This window comes from Sorghum bicolor, chromosome 1 (genome assembly GCF_000003195.3).
Source record: "Sorghum bicolor cultivar BTx623 chromosome 1, Sorghum_bicolor_NCBIv3, whole genome shotgun sequence".
NCBI classification, from domain to species: domain Eukaryota; kingdom Viridiplantae; phylum Streptophyta; class Magnoliopsida; order Poales; family Poaceae; genus Sorghum; species Sorghum bicolor.
Window position 1 is genome coordinate 63,864,653 of NC_012870.2, and position 9,735 is coordinate 63,874,387.

Sequence of the window (9,735 nt, forward strand, 5' to 3'; positions counted from 1 at the left end):
GGTACAATGATAATTTTATAATAATTTATATTAGGTTTGTTTGAAGAAATTGAGAGGAATCATATGTTTGTGTCTCTGACTCCTCTATAAAAAGAGGTTCTAGCTCCTCTGAATTTTTTAAGGAGCCATTTTTTAGATAACCTAGAGCTCATTGGAAATAGCCTTGAGAAGCTAGAGCCAGAGCCCTATCAATCAGAACCTAATATATAATATAGAGCATCATATATGAAAACAAAATTAGATAACCAAATTATTAAGCTAATCCATTTACCACTAACTACCACCTACAGTAGGAGGTCTCTACTATATATATATATATATATATATATATATATATATATATATATATAAGAGAGAGAGAGAGTAATCAACAACTTGTATCTCCTGGCCCTAGACAAAAAGCAGTTTATCGTGTAGTACAATACTGTATCTGCTTATCTAACGGGCGATATGTCACATAGCTTGGCGTTAGACTGTCTTTCTATTTCGTACTGATAGTACGACGCGTTGTGCGGATAGACGCCGACTGCGGTTTCTCCTCTCCCCTCCCAGCAGCTTCTTTTTTTCCCCGCCGCCGGCCCCTGTCCTCCTCGGCGTTCTCGCCGGCGGCAGGACAGGTGAGCCGGCCCCCTCCCTCTTCTTCTCCTTGAAAAATCCTTTAGCCAAATAAAGTCTATATAGTAGAAGCTTTGGAGAAAGATGAGAAGAAACAGGCCTCCGTCGGATCTCACCCCTCCCTCCCCTGCAGCGCCGCCAACCACCGTCGCGTCTCCGCCCGTGCCGTCCTCCATCTCCATGGAGGAGAGGGAGGGCTTCCTCCATGAACGAGATCCGGGAGCGCTGCGGGACCTCGAGCGGAGGGTCATGGCCGGGGACCCAGATCTCGTCTCCCTGCGCTGCCTGCTCTTCGACTTGTGCAGCGCGGGAGCAGCTGGCTCCGGCTCCCGGTCCCTCTGCTCGCGAAGCCGCCGGTGCGTCTCGCGGAACCCAGCGTCTTCCTCCGCGCCCGCCACCCCGTCGCCGCCATCGGTCACCCTGTCTCCACCATCGACGCCTGCAAGCTCCATTCCAAGACGGTGGTCTCCATCTCGACATCCAGATCTCGTCCGCCGTCTTCAGCTTGCTGCGGGACCCGCGTTCGTCGAAGTGGGCCCCACTTCCTGTGAGATGGGACCTCCGCTCGCATATCTCTTCTCCTTACTAGTTTATTTTCTTCTTTTTCTTTATTTATTTCTTTCGTTCCACTCTTGCATGGCTTCAGGTCTTCATTCGGATAGAGACGCCCGGCTCTCTTATCCACTTCCTTTTAGTGCCTGCATATTGTCTGTGGTCCTTGTTTCCTATGTTTCTTTTAGACAGCTACTTCTTCGGCGTTGGTTCGACGATGCTGCCTTCATCTGGGATATCGGTTCAAGCTCCTCCTACCTCTAGCAACGTCTTCAACACCATCTTTCGGTTGCCGGAATATGTCTTCTTCGATGGCTTATCCGATTCCCCTTCAACCGTCGCAGTGCGCGGTCAATCCATCTGGGTGCAAGCGTCTTGGACGCCTCTGTGTATTCCCCTCGCTGGCATGCTAGTTTATCTCGACGCCTTAGTCGACGCTGCTGTCTTTATTTCTGGTCTTAGGATCTCGATGTATCAAGTTATCTCTTTGGGAACCTCCTTGTATTACGTTTGTTTTAATATATATGATATGTTGTTGTAAAAAAAAACATAGCTCGGCGTTCCAAATGGATGGCTCGCGGATGGCTATTATGCGACCGGATGGTCCACCCCATGTCGGACATTCCGAGCGAACGAACGTCAAGATGGACTTCGGAGACGAAAACCAGTTTTTTTATATGTAGTACAATATTTACAATGCCGCACACAACTACACAAGGTTATCAAATATCTAATATTTACAATTTCCGTTTGGCTGCAGCCTAGTAACAAACGCATAGTACGCCAACGCAGCAGCAGCACCGAGCATTTCTGCCTTGGCATCTCCGATCCGTTTGATTGGGAGGCGCTACCCTATTTTAAACCACGGCCGGCCACTGACCACAGCACCACTCGCACTCACAGGTGACAGACCACAGCAGCATCATCAGAATATCGCGTTCGCCGCCAACATGGACAGGTCCTTCTCCCAGCTGCTTGCTTTGCTTTCCTTCCTCTGTATCGGCCTGAGCTTGCTCCGGTCAGGTTCCGCCGTGACGACCACCGCCGGCACCCCCGACGGCTCCGAGCTGTGGGGGTACGTCGAAGTCCGACCAAGTTAGTAACGCTCCTCCCCTAGTGGCTCCTTTTGCAACATCTATCGTCGCTCTTTTGCCGATCGGCTTCCTTAATAATTAGCATTAGACACTGCGTCACCGTCGTCGTCGTCGTCGTCGTCGTCGTCGTCGTTGCAGAGGCTCACCTGTTCTGGTGGTACTACAAGAGCCCACAGAGGACGCCGACGCCGACGAAGCCATGGCCGACCGTCCTCTGGCTGCAGGGTGGTCCGGTACGCACTGCCACTACTCCTCCTCCGTTAATTCAAGAGCTTGCTCCTCTCCTCTGTATGTCCAAAGAACATGGCCTGAACCTTGTCACCGAACCGTGGTCTGGACGTCCGGTGGCTTTGCAGGGCGCGTCCGGCGTCGGCTCGGCAACTTCCAGGAGATCGGGCCGCTGGACGTCAACCTGCAGCCTCGAAACTCGACATGGCTCCAGAAGGCCGACCTCATCTTCGTGGTCAGACACAGATCGATCAGAGATAGCCTCTTCTTTTGCTGTATTATCTTCTCGTGCTGAGCCTTCTTCTCTGCATGTCTCGACGGCGCAGGATAACCCGGTGGGCGTCGGGTACAGCTACGTGGAGGACGACAGCCTGCTGGTGACCACCGACTGGCAGCAAGCGGCGGACGCCACCGCGCTGCTCAAGGCGCTGGTGAAGGAGGTGCCCACGCTGCAGAGCAGCCCGCTGTTCCTGGTCGCCGAGTCCTACGGCGGCAAGTACGCCGCCACGCTCGGCGCGTCCGTCGCCAGAGCCGTCCGCGCCGGCGAGCTCAACGTCACGCTCGGAGGTATACGTAGTAGAACCCACGCAGCACTGATATATATATATATATATATATATATATATATATATATATATATATATATATATATATATATATAATTGCTTTCTACACGTACGTGTAGTTACTCTCATCTTTAATAAACCACATTATGTATGTATTCATACTTGTTTATCGGTTTGAGTATGTTTATATACTCATATTAAGATACTCTAGATCTTACCACGCGAAATTTTTTTTAAAAAAATATATTTTAAATATATTACTAAAATGCCACTACTATATTATATACAATAAGTATAATCATATACTCTATGTATGCATGCATACTTAACATACATATGACTCTAGATGGTCTATTATGATCATATACTTTGTCTATATACATTTCGTCCGGTTATATATACCTTAAATCTAGAGATATATAGATGAGAGTAACTACACGCGCGTTGGTTGAGCGATTTATTGCATATGTGCTCAAAGATTCTCGGTTCTTTTGTGTTTCCGGCAGGTGTGGCGCTCGGCGATAGCTGGATCTCGCCGGAGGATTTCACGGTGAGCACTGTGGACATGACACGAAACCATGGCCTTTCAGCTGACGAATCTGTAGTACTCCGTGTGTATATATATATATATATATATATATATATATATATATATATATATACTATGAATGAATGTAACTAAATGTGTTTAATTTCGGACTGTGCATGCAGCTCTCGTACACGCCGCTGCTTCTGAGCGTGTCGAGGCTTGACGACAACGCCGGCGACGAAGGAAACAAGTAAGCACACGCCGCGCCGGCAAGCGAGCGAGCGACCTACCGGAGATCTCATTTTCCAGTCACATTCACAAGCGCACGCCAACTGTAAATCTCAGGATAGCAGAGACGGTGAAGGAGCAGATCGCGGTGGGAAATTTCAGCGACGCGGAGGGTTCGTGGAATCATCTCCTGGGTTTCATCCGCTCCAGGAGCGGCGACGTTGTAAGTGTTGACGACAGTTGGCTCCGGTGTTCTACAGTCTACACATTGATCCGGCCAAGCATGCCATCTCCAAAAGCTTGTGGATTTCTCTCACGCTCGCTCTGTTTTTTTTTTTCAGGACGTATACAATTTCCTTGATGGCAGCTTAGACCAGCAGGCGTCAGGGGAAACGCCAGCAGCCTCGTCCTCAACCTCAACTCCAAGCACCGAGAAGGCTATGATGAAGTACTCGAGGTACCTCAGCGGCAAGGGCAAGGAGGACTTGTCTGCTGGCTCCAACACCATCACCGGCATCATGAATGGAGTCATCAAGGAGAAGCTCAAGATCATCCCCAAAAACCTCACGTGAGTGTCCCCGGTCCTCGGCATTATGTGTTCCAAGACGATGCAATGGTCTGATGCTGGAATTCCAATTACAGGTGGGAGGAGCTTAATGGTGCTGTTTATAACGCGCTGGCCAGTGAAATAATGAAGCCAAGAATCGAGGAGGTGAGCGAGCTCTAGTACGCCTCGGCATGGATAATGATCACGTTTCTGATTTCAGAAGGTTTTTGGGAATAATAATGTTCAGGAACTAGCAACTCCCTCAGTTCGATTGACTTCGAGTGTTCTATTGCAGATTGATGAGCTACTGTCTTACGGTGTCAATGTGACGGTGTACAACGGCCAGGTCAGTAATACTACTCTGCCTTTTCTTCTTGAGTTCACCACTCTGTATGGCAGAAACATTACACCATGAAAGTTAAGGATTTAAGCATGTTAAGATCGATGAATTTTTTTATGCGGGAAAAAATGTTACTCTCTCGTCCTTTGATATATACAGATCGTTTTTGAATTGTGTACACAAATTAAGTTAGATATATATATGTGAAGAGAGTGATGCCTTATAAGTGAACTGCCCATCTTTCATGGTCCATGCAAGATTTTGGATTCAACTAGATGGTGCACGCAAATTAATATGGCATCAGGACCAGAGCTGTCTGGCTTTTGTGCAAATTGAATAAAAAGATTTGTTGCCTACTCCTACTCCATATCTAAAGGAATAAGTGGATTGCCTGCCTTTTGCCGTTAGCCACACTTAGCTTATTCATAATCCATCAGACTATCGGTTAGTACCTGGGATCTTCTTTAAAACGATGATATCCTTTTTCTGAAAATTATGAACCTTGACTGACACGATTAATCAAATAAGGTACATATGAACAATCTACCACAGTTACAGTAGGCATCTGGATTATCCATTCTTATGTTATACATATATAGCTAGATGCACAGGATTTAGGCTGCAATTTTCAGTGCTGCACTTGATACCTATGTTTTTTTCCCACCAAACTGAAGCTCGACATAATCTGTTCGACCATCGGCGCAGAAGCATGGGTTCAGAAGCTCAAGTAAGTTATCATGTCTTTTTGTTCCCACATAATAAGTAACATGAGAAATATCTTAACGGCTGAATACATCCTTTGGGGATACAATAATCACAGATGGGATGGATTGAAGACGTTCCAGCCTACCAAGGCAGACTCTCTACTGTGGTTCCAGCAAAGACACCAAGGCTTTTGTTAGGTCCTACAACAACCTGCACTTCTACTGGATTCTTGGAGCTGGCCATTACGTAAGTAGTATAAACATAGCTTGTTGCCTGGGATCTGCTTCCCAAGTGATCCTCTTAGAGCATTCCCAATGCAGAAACCATTGTGGTTTCTATAGACATTAATTGCAGTGCCACCTAAGCATTTTGCTGATGTGGCAATGTAGTTATTGGAGAGAGAGAGAGTAAAAATCATAGAAACTGGGTCTAAGTTAGAAACCATGTCTACACAAAGTCCAAGAAGTGATATGATTGGCTAAGAATGGAGAGAGAATGAATGTGATTGGATATAAAAATATTCTATAGAAACTATCCATTGGGACCATAGTTTGTATATATAGTGTCTATAGAAATTAATAGGTATAGAAACTATATGTAGTTTCTAGCATTGGGAGTGCCCTTATACTGCGATAGATGCCCCAGAAGCTGATTTGTTGATCTGCTCTTTGTTTGCAGGTGCCTGTCGACCAGCCTTGTATCGCACAGCATGATCGGCAACATAACTCAGTCCCCAGCAAGTTAGTACATTACACTTGAAAGGTTATACTTGAAAGTTAGTTATTGACTGTGTCCCCGGAAAGTACATTTTAATGTACCATTCTCCCAAAAGTACAGAAAAGGTTATACTTGAAAGACACATTAGTACTATCTCTTGATCGTTATTGTAAATTTTAAAGACAGTGTGTTCATAGAGCACTGTGAAGTGGGTGGTTAGGCATAAAACTTCATTTACTCCCTTGATCCACATCGATATAAGACAAGAGTACATTTCATTATTGGCTTCTCGTAAACTGTACTATCACAGAGCTACTACAAAAAGTAGATCTTCCGACCGAGTCGGCTAAAATATATGTTTAGAGGTCACAAAGTTTTTCTGCATCTAGTAGGAGATATGTACGTGTAAATGAAACATTTCCATAGGGCAACCAATTATTCAGCTATCTTTGCAAATAGATTTACAAAGACGGTGCTTTAAGACACCGTCTTCATACACAATTGAAGAGGGAAAAAAAAAACACTACGGTGCTTGCTGCCAATGTCGGCGGCAAGCGAGCATGACATTGCGGCAGTGTGCATGCTGAGCACACGTTGCGGCAGTGCGTAGACCAAGACTATACCAGAGGCACCGTTGTAGAGGGAACAGACCAAGACCGATCCTCTGATCCTCAACACAGCGCTTCTGCGTCCTGCCTCTGCATATAGATGTCTCCTCCCCACAGTGCTTCATCACTCCTTGTCAGAATTGAGAGCTGCAACATTGAGCATTGAAGAGGAAGAGAGAAACAAAGAGGAGGAAGAGAATGAATGAGGAACGTGGTTTTTTTTTTTTTTGTCTTTGAGGGCACGTGCTGGATTCACATTGAGAAGTGAATCTAATGGGGTGAGATGATGAGAGCATGTGTTCAATGGGAGAAGCATAAAGGGCAAGACAACCTTTTGTCAGATTTTAGCTAACTAGTTATTAGACCTAAACATGGCTTGTTGCACCAACACAACATGGTTGATCCTCTATCGAATGTCGGCCAACGATTGAGCCCTTGGACTGGCATGGCGTGATATGGTTCCTTAGCCATGCTACTCCGATCTAGGCCCATTCTTTTTTTTTTTGAAACCTAAACATGGGGGGAGAGTTTCCCCAAATTTTCATTCCAAAGAGCAAAACACTCCCGTCACTTGGAGCACGCAGGAGTTACAGCAATACAGTTGCAGAGGTAGTAACACCAGCCAACAAGGTTGTTTTACAAGCTCATGGGTAAGGCGCTTGAGTCAGATTACAAGGTCATCGCAAACCTGAAAGAGCATAGACTTATGATAGAAGATTTGTTACAGAAAACTTCACCATTTCTACTATCCCAAAGCCTCTAGGCCCATTCTAGTTGGGTTCACCATTTCTACTATCCCAAAGCCTCTAGGCCCATTCTAGTTGGGTTAGATTCTATTGACTTAGGCCCTGTCATATATTAGTGAATTCAATATAGCTAATTATGGTTAAAACTCTTTTTTTCCTAATTAGATGGGCTAATTTTCAATGGAGATCACAGAACCTCCATGTCATTTACATAAGATGAAACTTTTTAGAAAAATATAGATAAACTAAATATACTCTAAAGAAAAAAACATCAATCATGAAATTGGTGGACATTAGTTGAACATCATCAACAAATAAACATAGTCATTAGACCTAACATGTCTAATTACCTCCACTAGCATTGTGAAAAAACCAGCAGAGCATCTCCAACAGTTTGCCAAAAATCACTTGGTAAATGTTGTGTTTTGGCAAGTTGCTAAAAGAATATGCCAAATTAAAAATAGACTCTTTCCAATAGTTCCCTATTTTTAACTTGACAAAATAAAAAAAAGAAAGGCCCACCACTATGCTGTCGACCGATATCCCCTCGCGCCGTGGTGTTCGTCGCGTACGAAGACAGGGCGCCGCCGTCGCAGGAGGCACTCCATCGCGCCGCTGCACATGAACCAGGATGATGATACAAATCAGAAGAATGTCAGGGAGCACTAGTGCTAGCCGATGGACCTGCTGCAAGTTATCCACTCTACGCAGAATCCATCTCCTTGCTTCTGGGGCCCCATTGATCTAATACATATCCTAGCGCAGCCTATCAAAGGCCTTCCCGTCCACGAGATGACGAAGAACGGAGATGGGAAAGGGAAAGAAGACGTGCGCGATGGAAGGAGTCCTAGTCACGTGAGCGGGAAGGAGTCGTGGACCAGCCGTGGGAAGGAAGCCGCGCCAACCGCGCGAAGACCGAATGCGAAGTTGCGAACCTCGATACACACGCGTATATTTACGCGCTGGAGAGTTTGGATAAATACCAAGTCTAGATAGCAAACTGTTGGAGACTATTTTTTCTTGTTTTGCTAATTTTTTGTGGATGTCAAGTTGAGATAGCAAACTGTTGGAGATGCTCACTTGTCACTATAAAAGAAACTAACCAAAGAAAACCAGATATCTACGTCTAAATTACTGGCGACAAACAAAATCAACCCAAAGTCACGATGATCACATTAATATGTAATGAATATCATAGATGTGGAAAAACACGAGAAAAAGAAAATTTCCCGACACTTTGATTTGGTATAGAAATGTATTAATGATATATGGTCAATAATATATGCACATCTATCACCTTTAAACCATGAATCATAGCTGTATTGAATTTTACAAAAAAAATACTTTTATCTATATACCTTATTCTATATATATATATACACACAAGGCTACTCACATCTTGTAATCTTCATATAGACAGGATCCCCTCCCAATCAAGTGCTTATAATAAAACAAGAAGGGAATAAAAGGCAAGATAAAATGAAGGAAAGACCCCAAGTAATCAAACAAATCAAGTGAGTAAAATGGAAGGAAATACACGATCCATTGCATGATAGAAAGGAAATAAATATAGAGAATCATGTAATAATAATAAGTAAAATACCTGACGTGATTACCATGCAGGTGGTGAACGTTAATTAAGTAAAGATATAAAAAAATAAAAAAAAATGTTTTCTTTAACGACATGTATTTGGTGTTTGTAAATATATTCAACTAATGACTTCAGTGTTTTATTTCTCTCCCTTGTAAATCTAAATGTCATGGTCGAAAAATTTATGCGCTGTTGTTTATGTTGCAAATGAAAACATGACAATTACAATGACTATTTGAAAAGAGTAGCTGAACAAGAAACATACATATTATTCACATTATAATGATATTAAATTAAAAGGCAATACTGCAATTTACTGCTCTATATCAACAGATTACTGTGCCTTTTATTTTCAGTAAAAAATAAAAAAAATGAAAATATTGTTAGCCCAACGAATTAATAGCTTTTACACTAGTGGATCAACTTTTATCGCAAGTTTGAACTGCAGCAAATTTCTTAGTTTATTCCCTTCGACTATTTGACAGGAAATTAGAATGTGTAAGAGAAGATTTTTCACTCAAATCTTAGTTTTATTCCCTTCCACACATCGCCGCCGCATGCTATTTAGAAAGAAGGAAACGAAAGAAAAATAATCGGAAATTTGGGTATATAGGAAAAAAAGAATTTCACCCGGGTGACAGCTGACAAAAATAACTAAGAGAGTGAAAA

At 43.7% G+C, this 9,735-nt stretch overlaps 1 pseudogene; it reads left to right on the top strand.

Annotated features, from left to right (window-relative positions):
• On the top strand, positions 700-6,149 carry LOC8080449 (annotated as a pseudogene).